General features: G+C 35.1%; 2 pseudogenes; both read right to left on the reverse strand.

Moving 5' to 3' along the window:
• Positions 1-374: 374 nt before the first annotated feature.
• Positions 375-3,170, reverse strand: LOC149211392 (putative sucrose-phosphate synthase 2; annotated as a pseudogene).
• A 363-nt stretch (positions 3,171-3,533) lies between these two features.
• Positions 3,534-4,953, reverse strand: LOC149211393 (putative sucrose-phosphate synthase 2; annotated as a pseudogene).
• Positions 4,954-18,283: the final 13,330 nt, after the last annotated feature.

Below are 18,283 nucleotides of genomic sequence, written 5' to 3' on the forward strand. Positions count from 1 at the left end.
GAGATGCACATCTCCCCATTTAAAATGTGAAAAAAAAGTTCAGATCTATCTCATATTTTTGAACATTATATGCTGCAGTTTTTATGGATACATTTCATAAACTCATCTTCTTTGGGAGCCTAGAAAAACAATACCCAAGTAAAATGTTAAAAAGCTAACAAGACTAGCTAACATTCAATGATAGTCCTGAACCCTGTTTTTATCCTACTAAGAGTTGTCATGGCTCCCTAATAACTAGCATAAATAAAGCTGGTTCTTGTACTCCATTCTAATTATTTGCAATGGGATCTTAATGTCATGCAATTGGAACCAATAAATAAGTGCTTAAATCAAAAACCAATGTTTTTTTGGATTTTCATGACGCTAAATCCCACTCATAGAACATATACTAGTCGCTGAAAATGATATCTAGAATTGACACTTACAGTGGATATGTTCTTGACTTGATATGCCAAGCAATGGAAGTTAGATGCTTCAACATCTTCCACTAGGAACCGAGATTTCTCTCGACCTCTCAATTTTTTCATGCTTTTTCTGAGACCTTTTGCACCCTAGCGATAATCAATATGAGAATCATAGTCTGGATCTAGATATATGGGTGAATTTGGATTGTCACTAGCTGTATATAAAAGTTGGCTCCCACTGCTGCAAATTAGAGCATCAAATACAGACACTTTGATTCCAATATACTAAAGCATAGGAATTGTTTCTAGAACTGTTAATGCAGTAGATAAAATGAATCCAGGATATGAAAAGTTTCCAGCAGAACGAACTACATTCATAATCTCTTAGATGATGATAACTTTTCTACTAATCAGGGCATCCACTTAATCACAAATAAACGCTTTATTCTCCTGAGAATTAGTTTCCTTGAAGAACCTAAGCTATGGAGTAAGAACAAATCTATCACATAAAAATAAACTCTATCATCCTCATATCATTAACAAAAATATATAATCTATGATCTCTACATGCTTCAAGACTAAACGTTCAAGTTCTGAAGTGTTTTGATGAAGCCTTGTGTGGCAAGAATTCTTATCATTACTGCACAAAAAATGTCTCACTTTGGGTTGCACTATTAATGGATCAAGTGTCTGCTAGAGCTTATTTCTAAACCCAAATCTCACAAATGTATATAATAGAGCTGAGAGTAGGGTTCCAGTTTTATGGGGTTTCTTTTGTAATCTAGTATACCCCTGTATTAATATATTAGAAAAATGGTTACATTCATGGCTATCAAGGGCCTGTCAAAGAAAAAACTAGGCCTCAGACAGTTTTTAAAGCTGAACACTATGCTCCCTGGGAAAGTCAAAGTGTATCTACTATAACTTAAGACCTTTTGAAACCATCCCTATACTATAGAAACAACAATACTAACATGTAAAATTAGAAAGCAACTGAATCCAACAAAGTTAAATAGGAGGTGTTCTAGCTAGGCTAGCTTGGTTGGATATCTCATGCATCTCAAGCTCTCCTTTCAAGTCTGCTCCTGGTTCTTCTATAAATATCGAGTTGGAGCTTATTCTTGGGGATTCCATAGTGCCCGCAACCACAATTGGATTATCCTTAATGGCAAGGTCCCAATCCACCACTTGAAGCATAACCAAATTATTTTCCTTCTAACCCCATGAGTGCTTAATTCCAAATTATTCTTTGGTGTTTGGTTAGCCATGGCAAAAGTGGTGTCAGAAATGTAAAGGGAAGACTACAAACAAAGTGTGTGAGCGTGTGTATTTTCAATTCGGCCTAGCCCAGGAAGTTGAGAGGAGTGTTATACTCCCTACCTAGGTTCAATTCCCATAGTTGACATGTATTGTTGACCAAAGTTTCAAGCTTCTACATAATATGGTTTACCCTAGGTACCATCCCTGGAATGAGGGGAAGTGTTGGGTGGGTTTTCCCAAGAAATGCATGATGAATAATATCTATATGTGTGTGTGTGTGTGTGTGTGTAGAGAGAGAGAGAGAGAGAGAGAGAGAGAGAGATGGAAGTGCTTGGTGGGATTTCCTAGAAATGCCCAAAAAATGCATGACAAAGAATACACACAGACACACACATATACAAACAGATGGAGATATATAAATAGACTTATCTTAATTTTGGAGACCAACCGCGTCAAAGTTAGAGTCACTTATTTCAGCCTAAAATTCAACACTACAAGCCAAATGATTTATTTGCATTTGGGCTTAATGTTAAATCAGTCCAGAGCTCAGGAATGGTTTTCAAAGCTGTAGCCCTACAACAACAACATTTTGTTATGAACATTCAAATATTTGGCATATCATAAGTACTCCAGATATTATGGGCTTCAAATTCAAACCTTCGTAAATAAGGATGTCGAAATTTAAGAATGAGGTGACCCTCCAAAGCCTCAGAACCTGTGTGTAATGTAAATATTATTAGCTATAAACGTTACAGTAATATAAATTATTTTCTACCAAAAATAAAAAGATTAAAAATAAAATAATAACCAAAAAAGAAACATAGTTTTAGACTTTTTACTAGACAAACATATGTTGACTATTTAATTGCAGTTTATCAAATTAAAACATTCAATTGTTTGATGTGACATCCTAACTATGATTCTACAAGAGAGACTATGAAGTTCATATTAAGTGAACTCGCAATGAATAGACAAAATTGGGAAAAGGTCATTACATATCCGTTTCAAGAAAGCATGCAAAGAAGTTATCAATCTGCTAAAAATTCTTGCACATTAGATAAATTTAACCATACTAAATTATCACATATATCTCAAAGTAGATGATTGGATAACAATAAGGATTATCTAAAAACAACCAATGAGTCAATTTAGAGAATCAAAGAAGGTTGTCAATTACAACACATGTTCAAAAAACAAAGAAAAATAAAGATGGGTTAGCTTATAAGTTATAACATTGCATCCACCAGCAATGACACAACCAAGATCTATGAAATAAAGAGCATTGGCATAAAATAGAAATTCAACATGGAATCCTTCTAGTGGGATGAGGAAACAAATTAGAGGAAGGGGAGAAAGGGGCATGCCAATTAACCTCCCAATATTGTCATTTTTGAGCTATCCGTTGCTTGTTGTCCACTCTTCTGCCAGCCTATACACCATACAGGACTTGTATCCTACTACAAAATCAAATTTAGTTTTAGATCATTGGTTTATTTACTCTCCCATTACTGTTACTTATAATGGAAATTTACATTATAATAGCAAGTTTTGGTTAGTGGTGGCACCTATGCATGTAAACTATGTAATTTCTATACTTTAAATTTAAAATTGGTTAGTTCTCGAGTACCTTGAGAGCTAATATATAAATTGAATGATTCTACTCAAAATACTCCAGAACTAAACAAAATGGTCATAATATTAAAACTTGATACATATGTATCTTCTGGATTTAAAATAATATCATTTCTTTTTCATTTAAGCATGTGATATGTGAAAGACTACTTCTATGATTCATATATTTTCTTCTAAATAACGTTGCAACCTTGAAAATGTTTCATCTTGACGATCATAATTAAAAACAAAGGTTGGTCAAGCTACCTCAATGAGAGTCAAACCAAAGGGTTCCACAAGGGTCGATTGATAAAAACACCCTACACACATGAACATCATCATTTCAAAATTACATCGACAAGTTTTTTTCTTCTTTTTGTTTCACCTACACCAATTGTAGTTCAAATTTTCTGTCAATTAGAAGTGCAATAATGGATAGTTTCTTTTATAGTTTGACATGAAGTTTTTTAAAACCTTATTCTTTTCTGCAATCCTATATATATCAACAACTTCTGATTGTTTGTGATGTTTAGGATATGCCACTTCTCCATATAGATCATATTTGTCAATAAGCTTCAGGACAATGGTCAACACATTGGAACTTGCTGCAGGCATTTGATCAATATCATCTCGATTAACATCTACAATTTTGAAATGGATAACTAAAATATCAGTTATCAACTTATCAAACAAGGGTGAAACATACCTCTAAAGAAAAAGAAAATTTTAGGAACCAAGAAAAGACATACCAAGTTTTCCAGCTTCCTCAATTTGATACATTCACCAAAATCCTTGACTAAAGTGGTCATGTTCTTCTTGGGATCAGGTCGAGAAAGAGCCAAAATAATGGGCTTCGAAGGATTGTTCAAAAACCATGGGATCTAAAAATAAAAACTATTATTATGCCCCTCGTATGTGGCATGAGGACTATAATTTTTCAAGTATGTGAAATCTTAAATGGTGGAAAGGAATTAAACCTTGCCCTGCTGCTTACTTCACCCCATAAAGGAGACTCAGGAAATTGAACAGAATCATTATCTAAATCATTTTCTGAATTCTCGTCATGCACTACAACATTGTTGAAGTCCATTCCAGGAGGTATAACCTACAACAAAGAATATATATGTCAAAAAAACTCCACCACTTAAATGTCATGTACTCCTTTGACCTAAGAAGTCATGGAATAATTATCAATGCAGAATAGGATTTCCACATCAAAGAATGAAATACACTTCCAAGTTCCTACAAAGTTAAATAAGCAGATGGGTAAAGCCCGAGGTAAATGGACAACACACTTTGCTCGATGTCTGAGCTTTCTATTCAGTTCCAAATCAAAACCATCATACAAGCCCCATTGTTCTTCAATTTCTTGCCTTGTACTTGTGACCACAAGCTCAGTGAAATCAAGGCACAATTCTTCAGTTTCAATCCTATGCATGATCTTGTACGTTGCATTGATATCTTCCTTGGAATGCAATCCTTGTTTCAATAATTGTTCTAGTTTATTTCAACCTAGAGAATGGCCTGTCAAAACCATTGGAATGTTCAGAGCACCAGAAAGAAGGCAAGCAACATCCCCTGCATCTGCATAGTGGCCATGGATTTCATGAGGCCATACAGGTGTGCCTTCTCCAATCAGATCTCCCAATGCTTCAGAAATATTAAGAATATGACCCATTCCTCTATACTATATAATAACAACAACATACACATATGACATTTAACTAGCTATCTAATACTTTCGAGTGATAGGACTATATAGGCCTCACAACTAAAATTCATGAGATTTTGGAATGTTAACAATTACCCATATCTTAAACACCACAAAAGACACGTATTTGTAGATTAAAATCATTTGAATTTAAAATCAAATCGCCTTAACCATCTATGTTTCAATTAGCTGAACATATGCCTTCTTATGTGTTTCAATTTTCAGCTATTTCAATTAGCTGAACATATGTGTTTCAATTAACTAAACATATGTCATGTCTTTGAAACAATGTCCTCCATAGCTCATAGCTCTGGAAGTTTCAAGATGCAAGTCGCACAGAGTACACATTCCCTGTGGTGCTCAGGATGAAGAACTCACAAGCTAAGAGGCAGTCGGGGTTGTCACCCACCACAGGCTTCTTGTCTATCATGTACAGGTGGTGCTGAAACACTCGCCCTATTCTCTCGGAGATAGATATGTTGGCATGAGCCACGTAATGTGCCAAGCACTTCTTGATCTTCAACTTCTTTGGTGGTTGCCGGGATTGATCCTCGAAAGCATTTGACATGGATCATTTTTTGCATTTTGATGTTTTTGCACTGTTAGAATATTCTTTTTTGTTAGGTCCCTATAATAATAGTGATTCTGCTATTACTATTTTCATTGTAGCCCTTACTTTATTATTGTGCCCCTCTTATCCCCATATTGTTATTCTTGTGCCCCATAAAAGCCCACAATTGTTATTTTTGTGCCCTTATATTATTATTGTTATGTCGACTTTGATTATATTGTGACCCCTTAGACTCATATATATAGAAAGGAGGTTTCTTCATTTGTATCATCCAAGAATTGTTCATTTGTGTAATGTAAAGGAGGTTTCCCCCTCGAAGAGGCTAATCCTAAAGTCGTTGATCTATATTTTCTATCTTTTTGTGAGCTGACATTTGGTATTAGAGGTTTGGATTCTAGGGTTTCACTGCTCCAAATAGGTCATCGTGGAATTTTCGCTATAATTTTTTCTCTACGATGTTTTAGAACCTAAAGAAAAAACCCAATTGAGCCGAAAGTGATTTGAACCTTGGGTCTCGATTTTAGATCTTTTCGCACTATATTTGCGGATATATGATCTGAGGAAGTTATGGTTCGGGTAGACTCCCTAATTACATTCAAAATAGGTGACCTTGGGAAAATCTTCATAACTTCATCTCTGAGAATCAGATTGAAATTTTGTAAGAAGTTGCAGAAAGAGGACGGACTATAGTTTTATGTATGTCTTGTTTAAATCTGAGGGTTGAAACAGTGACATGTGGGACATCATACAAGTTTTATCTACTGAACAATTATATAGTCTGGTGATTTTGGGAGATTGGGCATAATTCTTTCTTAGAGAATCCAATTTTGATGAGACAGGTGGCATTGGAAAGAGGACTTAGAGGGCTACTGTAAGAAGAAATTTCAGACCTTGGGGATCTGCAATTCCAGAGATACAACACATTCAATATTGAGCTTCTGCAAAGTGAAAAAAGGCGTGTAGTCTTTTTAAATTTTTTCATAAGTTTGGGTTGAAAAATTAGTTTGAAATTCAAAGGGCATAGTGAAGCATAATTATCATTAATTCATGCCCTGAAGAAAGAAAACAGAAACACCTAGTAAGAAACCTGAAATCCCTAGCTTGACCCATGAAGAAGAGGAAGAAATGCAACATGATATATCGAAATTGTGAGACCAAGTACAACAAATTTCACTCTTACAAAAGGTAACAAAAGATAATATTGATGGTTTAACGAAAGGCATGGAATCTAAGATAAATGGCGTGGAAGCTAATATGAATGGTGGGAAGTTAATATGTATGGTGTGGAAGCTAAGATTGATGGCGTGGAAGCTATGATGAATGGCATGGATGCTAAGATGGATGGGATAGAAGAAAACCTGAAAGGTGAAATGGAAGATTTGCAGATATATTTGACTAAGTTTCTACAAGAAATGCTTGCTAATGGTGAAAGGGTAGTAAAGGAAACTCATGATGATAACAAAAGAAATTTTAATCATGATTTCATAAACTCTAACATTGGATTGAAGACCCACCATGTTCCAAATATCGATATGAGGAAGTTTGATTGCAACGATCCATTAATAGGGATACTACAGATGGAGCAATATTTTTATCTCCATAATGTGCAAAACACATAAAAGGTATGCATTGCAACTTTATATTTGGAGCCAAATCAATTTGTATGGTATCGATGGATTTTATCTTGTAAACAAATTGTCACTTGGGAAATTTTTACAGAATAAATGATAGCACATGATGAGGATACAAAAAGAAACACTTTTTTAGCTAATTGATAAACCTCAAACAAAAGGGTTCAATGATGGAGCACATTGAGGACTTACAAAAATTGAATATAAGGGTAAAATATGTTTCAGAGGAGCATAGGATTGATGTCTTCATAGGGACTTTAAATGATAACACCCAAGATGAGGTTCTCCTTTGGGAACCTGACTCATTGGAGAAGGCATTCAGGTTGGCAAGAAAAGTGGAAAACAGAATTATGGAAACAAGGAAGCCTACCCCTAACAACTATAAGGATGGAAGTGTTGTTTCCCCTAGCCTTCTACAACCTACAAGGTTGACACCCCAACAATTAGAAGAAAAAAGAGAAAAAGGGTTTTTTTATAGTTGTGATAGCGAATACACTAAATGCCATAAGTGTGTTGAGAAGAAATTATTTTACATAGATTGTGAAGAGGAGGAAGAAAAGGAACAAGAAACGTCGAAAGAAGAGGATATATACTAGGAACAAACCCTAGAGAAAGAAGAAATGAACCCAACCATGTCTTGTAATGCATTGGTTTGAATTACCACTCCTCAAACTGTCAAGATAGAAGGACATATCAAGATGAAAAAGGTAATAGTGTTGATTGATTGAGGCAATACTCACAATTTTATTCATTGTAAGATAACCAAGGAATTGAATTGCTTCCTATATCTAGCACCAAAGTGTCAAGTGATGGTTGAAAGTGGAGGAACCATAAATTTCTTTGGAAAGTGCCATAATATTAAGCTATATATGGGAGAATACGTATTGAATATCCCAATTCTTTCCATTCCAATGGGTGGTGCTAATATTTTACTAGGAGTCCAATGGCTACAATCCTTGGGCACAATAGCTTTTAATTTTCAAGAACATTTCATGAAATTTTATTCGAAAGGAAAGGAAGTTGAATTAAGAGGTATCACAGGGAAACCAAGAAACATAATCAACTCTAATGAAATGACAAAGCTTCTAAAGAAATAACAATGAGGTGTAATTGCACAATTATGTTTGCTAGAGGTTCCCACATCGAAATCATATATTTCTCCAGATCTTCAAAAAGCCTTGGACAATCATTCCAAGGTATTTGAGACTCCCAAAGGTCTCCCACCTATTCATGATCATGATCATGCAATTCATTTGATTCCAGGAAGTGTTCCTCCAAACATTAGCCCTTATAAATATACCTATGCCCAAAAGAGTAAAATTGAACATATGGTTGCAGAAATGCTAGAGGCTGGTATAATTCAACCTAGTCAAAGTTATTTCTCTGCTCCAGTGTTATTGGTTCACAATAAGGATGGATCATGGTGCATGTGTCCGGATTATAGGGAGCTCAAACAGCTCACTATTAAAGATAAATGTCCCATTCCTATCATTGATGAACTATTGGATGAATTGTGTGGATCAATTTACTTTAGCAAGTTGGATCTTCATTCAAGATATCATCAAATCATAATGAAAACTGAAGACATCCTGAAAGCAACATTTAGAACTCATGAGGGCCATTATGAATTTTTGTTCATGCCTTTTGGCCTTACCAATGCACCTTCTACATTTCAAGGTTTGATGAATTACATTTTCAAACCCTTCCTTAGAAATTTTGTGTTAGTATTTTTTGATGATATAATAATCTATAGCAAGTCTTGGAAGGATCATGTTCAACTTGTTGACAGGGTGCTCAAACTATTGGAGGAGAAACAATTATGTGAAAAAATCTCCAAATGTTTCTTTGGATTACAAGAGGTGGAATATCTGGGTCATATTGTATCTCATGAAGGTCTTAAGGTAGATCCTAGCAAAATTAAAGCCATTAAGGAATGGAAAATCCCCACATACATACAACATATGTGAGAATTTCTCAAGTTGATAGGGTATTATCACAATTTTTTTAAGAATTATGGTATAATAGCAGCAGCTCTAACAACATTATTGAAGAAATATGCATTTTTATGGACTCCAGAAGCAACGAAGGCCTTTGAACATCTTAAAGAGACAATGTGCCAAGCATCGGTCTTAGCTACACCAAAATTCACAAAAACCTTTCTTGTGGAATGTGATGCCTCATGAAATGGAATTGGTGTTGTTTTAATGAAATAAGAAAGACACATTGCTTTCGAAAGTCGTCCAATCAAAGGAAAGTATTTACACAAAGCTATTTATGGGAAGGAAATGTTGGAAATACTACATGCACTTAAGAAATGGCGACCCTACCTAATGGGAAGACACTTCAAGGTAGAAACGGATCATGAGAGTCTTAAATACTTTTTAGAACAAATATTATCTTCAGAAGAGTAGAAAAAATTGGTCATAAAGATGTTGGGTTATGACTTTGAAATTATCTACAAAAAAGGGAAGAAAAATGTTGTGGCAGATGCACTCTCAAGAAAGGATGAGGATGTGGAAGCATTTCTCTGTGCCATTTCTATTATCCAACTAGATTGGATAAAAGAAGCAAGGGATGAATGGAAAAATGATGAAGAAGTGTGGGCACTCATTCAAAAGTTACAACAAGATCCGAGTACATCTGATACATTTAGCTGGAAAAATGATTCGTTATGGTACAAAGATCACTTACACCTATGTTAGAATTTCAAACTCAAACAAAAGATTCTTATGGAATTGCACACCTCTCCCTTAGGAGGGCACATGGGATTTTTAAAGACTTACCACAGGGTTAGAAGGAAATTTTTTGGGATGGCCTTAAATCTGATATTCGAAAGTTTCTGACAGAATGTTTGGTTTTCCAAAAAAATAAAGTTTAAACAATTAAGACCCCGGGTCTATTAGAACCTTTATCCATTCCAAGTCAACGTTGTGAGGAGGTTTCAATGGATTTTATCACAGGTTTACCCAAGTTTGAAGGAAAGAGTGTCATCATGGTGGTAGTTGACAGATTTACCAAGTATGCAAACTTTTGTGAATTATCTCATCCATTTAAAGCCAGTACAGTTTCAATTGCATTTATGGAAACAATTCAAAAGATACATTGAAACCCAAATATTATTGTAAGTGTCAGAGATCCCTTTTCACTGGAATTTTTTTGAAAAAATTATTTCTTGTCTTGGTACTCAGTTAGCTAATAGCTCATCTTATCATGCTCAATCTGATGGGAAAACTGAGATAGTAAACCAATATTTGGAAGGATATCTTTGTTGCTTTGTATCTAATAAACGAACACAATGGGTCAAATGGTTGCCTCTAGTTGAATGGTGGTATAACACTTCCTTCCATAGTGTAGCAAAAATGACCCCATTTATGGCACTTTATGGATATCACCCACCGTCCATCACATCATATTTAAGAGAAAATTCTAACATTCAAGTAGTGGAAGATCGCATTGAGCATCAACAACAAGTTCTCCAACTCTTAAAGGATAACCTAAATTTGGCACAAAATATAATGAAATAATAGGCATATCAACATCGCAGCGAAATACGTTTTGATGTAGGTGATTGGGTATTTCTACGATTAAAACCATATAAATAAATGTCCCTCAAGTAAGCTAAGAAGGATAATAAATTATCACCAAAGTATTATGGTCTGTACAAGGTGTTGCAAAAGACTAGTACTATGACATACAAATTGGAGCTTCCTATAGCTTCTTGAGTGCACCTAGTTTTCTGTGTTTCATGCTTAAAGAAGGTTATTGGTGACAAGGTCCCAGTTCAAACAATATTTCCAGAACTTGACAAGGAAGGAAAAATCATATTGGAACCTGAAGCAGTCATAGAAACAAGAACTCGATAACTACTAAATTGATCAATTTAAGAGTATCTCGTCAAATGGAAGAACTTACTTGCTGAAGATTCCACATGAGAGGATGATAATTTTATACCGAAGAATCTAAAAATACTCAAGCGTTGAGGAAAACATTGTTTTGAAGGAGAGGGGCATGTTAGGTCCCTATAATACTAGTAATTCCCCCATTACTATTGTCATTGTAGCCTTTATGTTACTGTTGTGCCCCTATTGTTCCCATATTGTTATTATTGTGCCCCCATAGAAGCCCACTATTGTTATTGTTGTGACCATATATTATTATTATTATGTCGACTTTGATTATATTGTGACCCCTTAGACTCTTATATATAGAAAGGAGGATTTTTCATTTGTATCGTCTAAGAATTGTTCATTTGTGTAATGTAAAGGAGGTTTCCCCCTCGAAGAGGCTGATTCTGAAGTCATTGATCTATCTTTTCTATCTTTTTCTAAGCTAGTTTCTTAACATTTTTTGTTAGGTCCCTATACTACTAGTGTAACCCCTTATTGTTATTAGTAAAACCCCCTTATTATATTGTTGTGCCCATGTAGTCCCCATATTGTTATTATTGTGCCCCATGGAATCCCACTATTGTTATTATTGTGCCCTTACATTTTATTGTTATGTCGGCTCTGATTATATTATGACCCCTTAGACTGTTATATATAAAAAGGAGGTCTTGTCATTTGTATCATCCAAGAATTATTCATTTGTGTAATGTAAAGGAGGTTTCCCCCTCGAAGAGGCTTATTTTGAAGGCGTTTATCTATATTTTCTATATTTTTGTGAGTTGGTTTCATAACATTCGGTATCAGAGCTTTGGATTCTAGGGTTTCACTGCTCCAAACAGGTCATCGAGGAATTTTTGCTATAATGCTTTCGCTACAAAGTTTCAGAAGCTAAAACAAAAAACCCATTTGAGAAGAAATCATTCTGCACCTTGGGTCTAAATTTCTGGTCTTGCCTTGCTATATTTTTGGAGATATGATCTGAGGAAATTACGCTTTTTGCAATCTCCAGAATTCCACCTCAAACAGGTCATTGTGGAATTTTTTCACTACAAAGTTGCAGAAGAAAAAAACAAAAGCCATTTGAGAAGAAATCGTTTTGAACCTCAGGTCCGAATTTCTGATCTTGTCTCGTTATATTTTCAGAGATATGATCTGAGGAAATTAGGTTTTTTATAAACTCCTTAATTACATTCCAAGTAGGTGACCTTGGGAAAATCGTCATAACTGTCTCTGCGAGCATCATATTGAAATTTCGTAAGAAGTTACAGAAATAGAACAGACTGCAGTTTTATGTGCATCGGTTTCATGTCCTAAGGTTGAAATAGTGACAAGTGGCACTTCGTACAAGTTCTCTCTACTAAACTAGTCTATAATCAGGTTGTCGTGGGAGATTTGACATAACTCTTCATTTCATAATCCAATCTTGATCAGACTTGAAGGGTTAGAAATATGACTCAAAGGGCTACATCGAGATGCAATTTCAGAACTTGGAGATCTGAAAGTACAGAGTTACAGTCCTTTCAAGATCCAGCTCCTAAAATCAAGAAAAGGTGATATGAGGAAGTTTGATGGCAAGGATCTGTTAAATTGGATACTACAGATGGAGCAATATTTTGATCTACATGAGTTGCAACTGTTACAAAAGGTATGTATTGCATCTTCATATTTAGAATTGGATCAATTTTTATGGTATAAAGGGCTTTGTTCTTGTAAACCACTTGTTACATGGTCAAATTTCATGGAGGTAATGCTAGCACATTATGAGGATACTAAGAGAAACACCTTCTTTAGCCAATTGATAAATCTGAAACAAAAGTGTTCAATGGTATAGTACATTGAGGACTTTCAAAAATTGAATATAAGGGAAAATGAAATTCCGGCGAAGCAGAGGATTGATGTCTCCATAGGGACTTTAAAGGATAACATTCAACATGAGGTTCGTCTTTGGGAACCAGATTCATTGGAGAGGGCATTCAGGTTGGCAAGAAAAGTAGAAAACAAAATTATGGAAACAAGGAAGTATACTCCTCACAACTATAAATATGGAAGTGTTGTTTCTCCTAGCCTTCCACAACCTACAAGGTTGACACCACAACAATTGGAAAAAAAGAGAGCAAAAGGGCTGTGTTACAATTGTGATAACAAATACATTAAAAGTAATAAGTTTGATGAGAAGAAATTAATTTACATTGATTCTGAAGAGGAGGAATAAAAGGAACAAGAAACATCAAAAGAAGAGGATATACACCAGGAACCAACCCCAGAGAAAGAAGAAATGAATCCAACCATATCTTGTAAAGCATTGGAAAGAATTACCACTCCTCAAACTCTTAAGATAGAAGGACATATCAAGAAGAAAAATGCTCAAGAAGTGAAAGATCACATAGAGAAAGAAGAAATGAATCCAACGATATCTTGTAATGCGTTGGATGGAATTACCATTCCTCAAACTATCAAGATAGATGGACATATCAAGAAGAAAAATGTTCAAGAAGTGAAAGATCACATCGAGCATCAAGAAATGAATCTGACCATATCTTGTAATGCATTGGAATAAATTACCACTCCTCAAACTCTCAAGATAGAAGGGCATATCAAGAAGAAAAAGATTCAAGCATCGGAAGATCACATCGAGCATCAACAACAAGTTCTCCAAATTTTAAACGATAACAGCACTTTGGCGCAAATTTGAATGAAACAACAGGTAGATCAACATCGCAGTGAAAGAAGTTTTGATGTAGGAGATTTGGTATTTTTACATCTACATCTCAAGCAAGCTATTTATGAGAAGGAAATGTTGGCAATACTACATGCACTTAAGAAATGGCAACTTTACCTAATGGGAAGACATTTAAAGGTAAAAATGGATCATGATAGTCTTAAATACATTTTAGAACAAATATTATCTTTAGAAGAATAGAAAAAATGGGTCACAAATATGTTGGGTTATGACTTTGAAACCATCTACAAAAAAGAAAAGCAAAATGTTGTTGCAAATGCACTATCAAGAAAGGGTAAGATGTGGAAGCATTGTTTTGTGCTATTTCTATTATCCAACCAAATTGGATAAATGAAGCAAGGGATGAATGAAAGAAGGATGAAGAAGTGTGGCCACTCATTCAAAAGTTACAGAAGATCCCAGTTCAAACAATATTGCCAGAACTTGAAGAGGAAGGAAAAATCATATTGGAGCTTGGAGCAGTCACAGAAACAAGAATCCGACAACTATGGGATCGATCAATTTCAAAGTATCTCATCAAGTGGAAGAACTTACCCGTTGAAGATTCCACATGGGAGGACAATAATGTTATACAGAAGCATCAAGAACTACTCAAGCATTGAGGACAACACTTTTTAAAGGAGAGGGGCATGTTAGGTCCCTATACTACTAGTGTAACCCCTTATTGTTATTAGTACAACCCCCTTATTATATTGTTGTGCCCATGTAGTCCCCATATTGTTATTATTGTGCCCCATAGAAGCCCACTATTGTTATTATTGTGCCCTTACATTATTATTGTTATGTCGGCTCTGATTATATTATGACCCCTTAGACTGCTATATATAAAAAGGAGGTCTTGTCATTTGTATCATCCAAGAATTATTCATTTGTGTAATGTAAAGGAGGTTGCTTCTTTGAAGAGGCTTATTTTGAAGGCGTTTATCTATCTTTTCTATATTTTTGTGAGCTGGTTTCATAGCATTTTTGCAGTCCTGGATTATTCTTCTTTGCTCTTTTGCTTGCTTTGGGCCCTCTTATGTTTCTCCAAAACCCTACAATTTGTGGCCGAGTGTTTTTTGTTGTTGTTTTCTATGCGTGCGACTTAGCTGTAGTCACTCTCCCTGAAAGATGGTCAAATGAAGCAACTTAAACTAGGTCTATCCTAGAATGATTGAGTTCTAATTCTTGAATCCATCCATCTTCAAGCAAGTGTTATCGAAGCCTATGAAAGTTGTAAGGAAGGCAATCGAACCAAGGCATGGACTAACTACAGAGCCATTTCGAGTCATTGCATGTTAGAGAGTCATAGTTTGTTGTTCAAGCCAGCTTCCACAAATACATGTAACCTTTTACCAAGTCCACCAGCTATGACAAGTCCAATTCCCAACCGAACCCGAGAGCTTTGCTTGGATGGAATAGATATCAGAAACCCTCAAGTCCAACTACTGGTCGAACTGGAGAGCTTCTCTTGAATGGAATATATATCAAAAACCCTCAATACCTATGGAGTTTCACTACAATATCAGTGGCAGCCAATCCATTACAGTTTTCCAGCCATCCATATCTGAGTTGCTGGGATCAGGGGCTGGAGACAGGAATTGTCAGCCCACTATGGATTCAGTTGATGGAGTTTCTCCCATCAAAGACACTGTGGATTCAACTGATGGATTTTGTCCCGTCAAAGAAACGATTGTAGTTCTTTGAAATCACTGTAGTTTCAGTTTTAGATTTAGATGAGTGTAAGTTCCAGGTGATGCAGATCCTGTGAACCTGCCGTAGTAATGGAAGCATGTCTAGCCCACCATAACCTGCCTGCCCATGCCACACCACGACACAAACATGCACTCACAGATGGAAAAAATATGACTATAGATGTGTTGTACAACTTCCATGTGGTGTAGCCAATGACGTGCTATGTCATGTTGCTTATCAAAGATTTTGGTATATACAAGCATGTTCATGACTGTAGTTCTTTGAAATGATTGTAGTTTCACTTTTAGAATTAGATGAGTGTAAGTTCTAGGTGATGCAGAACCTGTGAATTTGCCATAGTAATGGAAGCATGACCAGCCCATCGTAACTTACCTCCCATACCACGCCAAGGCACAAACATGCACTCACAGATGGCAGAAATACGATTATGGATGTGTTGTGCAACCGCCATGTGGTGTAGCCAATAACGTGCTATGTCAAGTTGTTGCTGCTTATCAGAGATGTTGGTATATACAAGCATGTTCCTAAGCTGAGCTAGCATTTAATTCCCTCGACTAATGTCAACATTATTTTAGGTAGTATCTACGAGTTTGAAAATATAAAAAAAACAAATAATTATAACATATTCTTTTTCCTTCCAGCGTTGCGAAAAGGCCAAATAAGATGATAAATCAATATGTACCTAAAAACTTTGTTTATACTCGATGACCCAGCACTAACAAACAACTCAAATAATACTAAAAATGTTGTTTCTGATTACTAGTGCCATGCCAGGACAACAAGGACTAATAATAACAATCAAACCCTATAAGTAAAAATAAGTTGATGATGAAATTTAACAACCAAGAAAATATGGACAATAAAAAATGCAATTCGAACTAACAAATGGAATCTAAGCTTTGGAAGGAAGAAATGGACAATTCGATAAAAAAAATTAAAGCGTCACGAATGAGAAAAAATAACCACGTGGAAGAACAAAAATAATTAAGCTCACATTGCTTGGAAATTCATTCTAACATATTTGTGGTGTGTGGCTACTTCCATGCTATGATATTATTTATTTTATTATAAACTCTTCTCATGCAATAGTGATTACCTCTTTCTATTATGTTTTAATTAATTTCTTGCTTGTGAATTTGAAGTAGTTGCTTGTCATTAAAAAATAGGGTGACCTGATTCTATGGCCCGTAAGTTTTTTATTATTTTAATCATTATTTATATAATAAAATATTTTTGGCTTTAATGGATGGAACGGTTACTTATTTCATGTTCATTTTTTTTCAATGAAATCACAGCTAGGTGTCTATATTAGGATTTCATTGTGGGCAGCGCTTAACCAGCCATATATAGAGTATTCAATGCGTCGGGAGATGCACGGGACATAGCCCGCTAACACGCGAATTGCCCTTTCTTATTTAGTGGCGAGTTTCCGAATTCGCGTGTTAGCGGGCTATCTCCCGTGCATCTCCCGGCGCATTGAATACTCTATGTATGGCTGGTTAGGCGCTTCCTTTCATTGTGTAATTAGTTTTAGGATTTCATTTTCTTGTAGTCACTCAAATCAAAATCGCATGCAATCCTTTGGTAATCAATCCAATATATTGGTGAATGATTTTATACCGACCACAAAAAAATATAATTGGGGTTTAATTTTGGGAAAACTTCTTTAGCTCGGAAAAGTACATTTTTGGGCATTAATATTTATAGTTAATTGGAGTAACAATTTCTAACCATGTGTTTATTTTAAAAAAAAGGAAAATTATGAATTAGATAATTTCACATTATAAAGAAAACATTTTTTAGCGTAAGTTAAAATGGACTTTTTTAGTGTTATGAAATTAGTAAAAATTGTCAAATCTGCTAAAACATCTGTTTTCGATAATAAATGTTTTAACAAGATTTTAATGAATCTTCATCGCAACTAAAATATCTAGGTAGTCGGATGTTTTAGCAGATCTTTTTTTTAGTGCACTTCATGGAACAAGTAGCAACAATACACTACATATATAAATGCACCGGACTACATACATAACTAAAAGCATTGAGGCATTGAATCCAAAGAAAATCGTTGTGTAATATAGATCACACTAGTGCTAATAGATAAAAAAATATCTAGGGCATTCGTGTAAGGAATGAAATTGAAGCACACAAAAATAATTGTTGTGTTGGTGCTTTTGTTTAAACATGCAACGCTGATGCATATAGTTTGTATAAACGCCCCGATGTTTTAGTTATATAAAAGGACCAGTGTTGTTACATTTCATAATGAACTAGTGCTAATATAAAAAAAAAAAAACCCAGGGCATTCATGTAAGGAAGGACACTGGGGCACACAAACATAATTGCAGTTTCGATGCTTTTATTTAAACTCGCAGTGTCGATGCACATCGTTTGTATAAACGCACTGGTGTATTTTTTTTTATTATATAAAACGACTGATGTTGTTAATTTTGCACTGAAGCTGGTAATAATATTTTGTAGGAATGGGGTGTTATGTCCATGAAAGCACTAGTGCATTAAGAATTACAATGCAATGGGGCATTAATTGCAAACAATACCGATGATTGAAGAAATAAATGCCCTAGTGCTGTCTTTTTCCAAAAAGGCATTGATCATGCAAAATGATATTGTCATGGTGCTTTTGTATAAAAGAATACACCGGTGCGTTTTTATGTTATGGATGCACCAATTTTTTTAAAGATATTTTCTCTTTTTTTAGAAACATCGACCTATGATAGTGCAATTATTGTAACTTTTAAAATTCATTATTCAT

This window comes from Pinus tabuliformis, chromosome 1_1, assembly GCF_031772625.1.
Source record: "Pinus tabuliformis cultivar Carrire ecotype Pingquan chromosome 1_1, CPIR1, whole genome shotgun sequence".
Lineage (NCBI taxonomy): Eukaryota > Viridiplantae > Streptophyta > Pinopsida > Pinales > Pinaceae > Pinus > Pinus tabuliformis.